Here is a 5908-nt window from a genome sequence, read left to right as displayed (position 1 = left end):
TATGGGTGTTTTGCAGCTCATTCTTCTGAAATATGGGAAATTAGAATCATTCATCTCAATCCCTCTGATTTTCGGGGGTTGAGATAAAATGGAACCCAGATCCAAACCAACTTGGTTATTGGATTTGCTAAACCAAGAAACCACAGATGATGTTTGCAAAACAAACTTGGGTTTTGCAAAAAAGTGGGTTTAGCCAACTCTGATAATTATACAAAAGTGGAATTATTGTTAGAAAACATTTGAAAGAGTTAGGAAATAAAAAAAGCTAGGCCTTGTCTTGGTCATGTAGGGGTCATGGCATAATCTGAAGTACAGTATAACTAAGTGTTGATTACTTTCTTAGATTATATTGTTTGCATATTGAAGTTCACTTTCATGAACGTTCTGTTTTAGCGTTCAGTACAAAGACAATGTATAAGAAAGTGTGTGCTAAGTCCAAAGGAAGTTTGATCCCTTAAAAATAAATTAAGATTTTGCTTAACTAGTCTTCACCAAAGTTTAGCAAACCTTTTCTAGTGGTTTCTTTTATTCCTTAAATAATGAACAGTCTTGAACACTCTTATCATGAAGCTTTTGCTGCAAAGCAGTATAAGTTATCTTTGCCCTCTGATGAATCGAAGGCAGCTTGAGATCTTGGCTACATTTGCTACTAGTGACATTCAAAATGAACATGAACATTCTCTCAGGTGATGACTCAATCACTTTCCAGGCATTAACAGCAAGGTAAAGTGTATTGAAATGTTATAGTCTTCAGTTTGAAGATTTATTTAAATTATTTCTGAAAAAGCAAGTATTCTTTTGACAATTGTACGTGCAGTGATTGTATAAGACATAGGCAGTGCTGAATTTGTGCCAGGGCTTGCTGGGGATCAGGGTTAGCAGTTCATAGCCCCGGCACTTCTGGTATTGGTACAGTAGTTACAGAAGTAAAAAAACCTCTATTTTTTGCTCTGAAATGTGTTTTTCTTAAAATTCTCAATACAGTTGTATCCATCAAGGGCGTAACCAGGGCTGATGAGCAGGGCAGCTGCCCAGGGTGCAAAGCAAGGGAGGGTGGGAAAATGGGGTGGATGAAAAAGAAAATGATAGGTGGTAGAGTACTGATGCAGGACTGGGATCCCACAGGTCTCATTACTATACTATGCCCAGGGGCGGCTCTAGGAATTGCGCCGCCCCAAGCAGGGCGGCACGCCGCGGGGGGTGCTCTGGCGGTCGCCGGTCCCGCGGCTCCGGTGGACCGCCCGCAGGCACGCCTGCAGATGCTCCACTGAAGCCGCGGGACCAGCGGACCCTCCGCAGGCACGTCTGCGGGAGGTCCACCAGAGCCGCCTGCCGCCCTCCCGCGGCACGCCGCCCCAAGCACGTGCTTGGTGCGCTGGGGTCTGGAGCCGGCCCTGACCATGCCACCCTTACTTCTGCGCTGCTGGTGGTGGAAGTACTGCCTACAGAGCTGGGTGCCCAGCCTGGTATGGTACAAGACATGTGGAATCCCAGTCCCATTGTAGGGCTCTACCCCCTATTGTTTTTTTCCATCTGCCCCATTTTTCCACCCCTTCTACCCCACTTTGCAGCTTGGGCAGCTGCTCCACTCACCCTGCCCTGGTTAAGAGGAACATCTCTGGAGCATTGTGATGCTGCTTGAGCCCTGCATGGCACCCAAACCAGAAGTCTGGTTACCACAGGGTGGGAGGAGGTGCCGGGTCATTTAACCTGTGCCAGCCCCTGCTCAGCCAAGACCGCCTCCTACCTGCAGGCAGGCTCCTTGAGACGATCCAGTGAGCAATGGTGGGAGAAGGAAGAGGAGCAAGCGATGGGGATAGGGTCTTAGGCAGGAGAGGTGGAGCAGTGGGGCCTTGAGGCGGGGAAGGCAGAGCAGGGGCAAGGGCCTCAGGGTCCAGTTACCAGCAACTAGAAAGGTGGTAACTCTAGTTATAGATGCCATGAAGATTTCAGCAATCAGCTTAATGCCATGTGTACTTGTAATAGATGGAATAGATTGGGGTGGCCAAACCTACTGACCCTCTGAGCTGCATACAACAATTTTCAGATTTGTAGACTCTAGTACTGGAAGGGACCTCAAGAGGTCATCGAGTCCAGTCCCCTGCCCTTATGGCAGGACCAAATACTGTCTAGACTATCCCTGATAGACATTTATCTAACCTACTCTTAAATATCTCCAGAGATGGAGATTCCACAACCTCCCTAGGCAGTTTATTCCAATGTTTAACCACCCTGACAGTTAGGAACTTTTTCCTAATGTCCAACCTAAACCTCCCTTGCTGCAGTTTAAGCCCATTGCTTCTTGTTCTATCCTTAGAGGCTAAGATGAACAAGTTTTCTCCTACCTCCTTATGACACCTTTTTAGATACTTGAAAACTGCTATCATGTCCCCTCTCAGTCTTCTCTTTTCCAAACTAAACAAACCCAATTATTTCAGCCTTCCTTCATAGGTCACGTTCTCTAGACCTTTAATCATTCTTGTTGCTCTTCTCTGGAACCTCTCCAATTTCTCCACATCTTTCTTGAAATGCGGTGCTCAGAACTGGACACAATACTCCAGCTGAGGCCTGACCAGCACAGATGTTCAAGAGTCAGGGCGTGTCTGCCAATGCTTGGGACTTCAGCTCTGTGGGGAGGGGGGCCTCGGGGCTTCAGCCCTTTGGGAATTGCCTGCTAGGGTTGCTCCTGCTGAAGTCCTGAGCCCCAGCAGGTGCACCCAGGGGGCTGAAGCCCCGACACCTTCCTCCCTGCCAGGCAGAAGCCAGAAGCAACATGTTGGGGCAGGCATCCCTCCCCCCTGATTTTTGCCAGGGTTTGCTGGACCCACTTGGTCATATGGTGCTGCTGGGCCCTTTCCCTGCATGGCAGCTGCAGAAGCTAGCAAGCTAAGAGCTGCGGCCATGGGGAGAGGCAGTGGCAAACAGCTGGGAGCTGAGGGACAGCTGCTGCTTTTGCTGCAGTTTGTTTCAGGGAGCTAAAGCAGTAGCCCCTCCCTTCAGAGCTAACATCTGGGAGCTGCGGGGTGGGGGAGGGGCTGCTGAGGGTAAGAAGGGAACATGCCTGATATGTGGGACTCAAGCTTTTGGGAGGCTGAACCTCTAAATTGTGCCTCCCCAACACTCTCAGCAGGCACCCGTCATCTCTGGCAAAACCCCTAGCCCACCACCCCACTGCAGGTTTGAAGCCCCAAGTTCTCCTCCCCAGTCTGGTAGGCAGAGAACAGGGGGGCTCTGCAAACCACACTTTAACTGTAGAAGAGCCACATGCAGCTCGCAAGTCAGTTTGGCCACCCCTGGAATAGATGAACTGACTGGAATGAATGGTCTTTCAGAAGTCTCAATGCAGAAGGTAACATCTGAGGTTTAGATAAATTGTACCTAGGGGAACAACTGTAGTACAGATACATTAACTGCACAATGCAAAGTTTAAAAACAACAACCGCTACCAGTCTTTACGTTTTGGTATTGCTGGTTATCTACACCTGCAGCAATATGTTACAGTCATGCTATAGTGCAAGAGAGTGAGAACACACATAAAGAATATCATTTCTCTCAAACAAGAGAGGAGTTATCAGATTTTCTATCCTTCTCTACAACTGAAAGATTTTAGGTCAAACTGGACAACCATGGCAAACTCACAAGATGTAGCATCTGCTGCAAAGTTGTTTTGGCTCCACAACAGTTTTGGCCATGTTTTTTTTAATTAATTCTTTTAGGGCCTGGCACCAGGAAAGCGCTTAGGTGTACGCTTAACATAGAAGTCAGTGAGACCATTGACATACATTAATGGGCAGCAGGTTTAAAACAAATAAAGGAAGTTCTTCTTCATGCAGCGCACAGTCAACTTGTGGAACTCCTTACCTGAGGAGGTTGTGAAGGCTAGGACTATAACAGGGTTTAAAAGAGAACTAGATAAATCCATGGTGGTTAAGTCCATAAATGGCTATTAGCCAGGATGGGTAAAGAAAGGTGTCCCTAGCCTCTGTTTGTCAGAGGGTGGAGATGGATGGCAGGAGAGAGATCACTTGAGCATAGCCTGTTAGGTTCGCTCCCTCTGTGGCACCTGGCATTGGCCATTGTTGGTAGACAGATACTGGGCTAGATGGATCTTTGGTCTGACCCGGTACGGCCGTTCTTATGTTATACCTAAAGTAAAGCATGCACCTAAGTGCTTTGCTGGATTGCGGCCTTCGTTCAGCAGGAGACAGAAAAGAAAGATAGCCACATTCGCTCCTCATGTAAATCAGCACAGCTCCATTGACTTACGTGAACTTTGGCCCATTTGCACCAGCAGAGAATTTGGCTCAAAGAGTGCTTCATATTGCTTAATAGTATCACTTCTGTTTTTGTTTTTCCAGATTGGCAACTGCAGCTATTGCAACGGAAGCACCATTTCTACACAAACTTGATCAGACCCTCAGCTGGTATAAATCAGCAGAGCTCAGCTGGAGTCAGTGGAGCTACACCCATTTACACTAGCTGAGGAACTAGATTACTATTTGTATAGCACAACATAGATGTAGCATTACATAGTTGCCCGCTTTAATTATACATCTAGCAAATATTTTCTCTTATATTACTGAGTGAAGGTTAAAATGTCACCTGCAAGACAGTTTGGGATAGAAAGACCTTGCCCCAGAGAGCTTACAGTCTAGGTGGTAAACAGGATATAACAGGTGGACAAACAGAGGCAACTGAGGGTTAGGAGGGGTGTTGGGATAATGAAGTAACAATAAAAAACTCAGTTTAGCAGAGTCGCTATGAAGTTCTTCAAAAGTTTTCATTTGATGGAAAAAAAACTCTTAAATGCTAGAAACAGACAACAGCATTAGAACCTGTATCATGTCTCTTTTAGCCTGTTGTGTTTGCTGCTGCACAACCACCCAAGGCTGTGAAGACAGGACTCCTAGTGGGGACTGTTACCAATGTGATCAGGTGTGATTTATCCATTTTCATTATTACTGAGACCTGAATCCCTGAACTGCTTTCCCATATTTGAATTCTGAAAAGTCTCTCCATGTCTTAGGGTAGGTACACCCCACTATGGGGTATTGGGTTACATGTGGTCCAAAAGAAGGGAAAAGGCTGTACTGCAGCCAGTTAGTTCTTATACAGATGACCTCTACTATAAATATGGTAGTATGGCCTAGTGACTGGCATCAGTAAGGCAGCACTTACTGCCTTTCCACTCAAGGCAGCATGGCCCAATGGCCAGAGTCCATAAAGCAGCCCACCTCTGTGGGATTGCATGGCCTGTTGGGGGAGTGGGGGCACCACTCAGGGGTGTGTGGCACCCCAAGTAAGGGGACTCAGGCCCTCCCTGCTCCTCCAAGTCCCAGGGCCTTGGTAGTAGTGGGGGTGCTCACCACCAAGTCAGCAGGGATCCTCCCAAAACACACCGATTGGTTCCCCAGTTCACTCGCTGGCAAAAAGTTTAAGTGCCCTGGGCTGCTTCTTACCCTTTCCCCCTCATCAAAGCTCCCTGGTTCCTCTGGGGTCCTCAAATGGCTGGGCTCCCATTAGTGCAGTCCCTTCTCAGTGCTCATCAGGCAGCCTGGAGTTGGTCTGGAACACTGTGAGCCATAGTCCCACAGTCACAGCCCGTAGCAACTCATTGGACAGCACTTGCATCCTTCCCCTTCCAGCAGCCTACCCAGACTGGCCTGGGCTGCTACCTTTTATATGCTGCCTCCGGGCTGAGTATGCCTAGCAGGGTCAGAGGGGTGGGGCTTCCTCAGCCTGCAAAGCAGAGTTATCCCTCTCGGGGCAGGTGTGGGGTAGGTACGCCCCATCACACTCCCACACTGTTCTCTTATTGACCAGGCTCACATATATTACATAAGAATATGTATTACATATGTAGTGGTAGTAGTCATGTGATAGACAAATGACATTTATCCTCATCCTT

This window comes from Mauremys reevesii, linkage group 1 (genome assembly GCF_016161935.1).
Source record: "Mauremys reevesii isolate NIE-2019 linkage group 1, ASM1616193v1, whole genome shotgun sequence".
NCBI lineage: Eukaryota > Metazoa > Chordata > Testudines > Geoemydidae > Mauremys > Mauremys reevesii.
Note: the sequence above shows the minus strand (reverse complement) of the source record.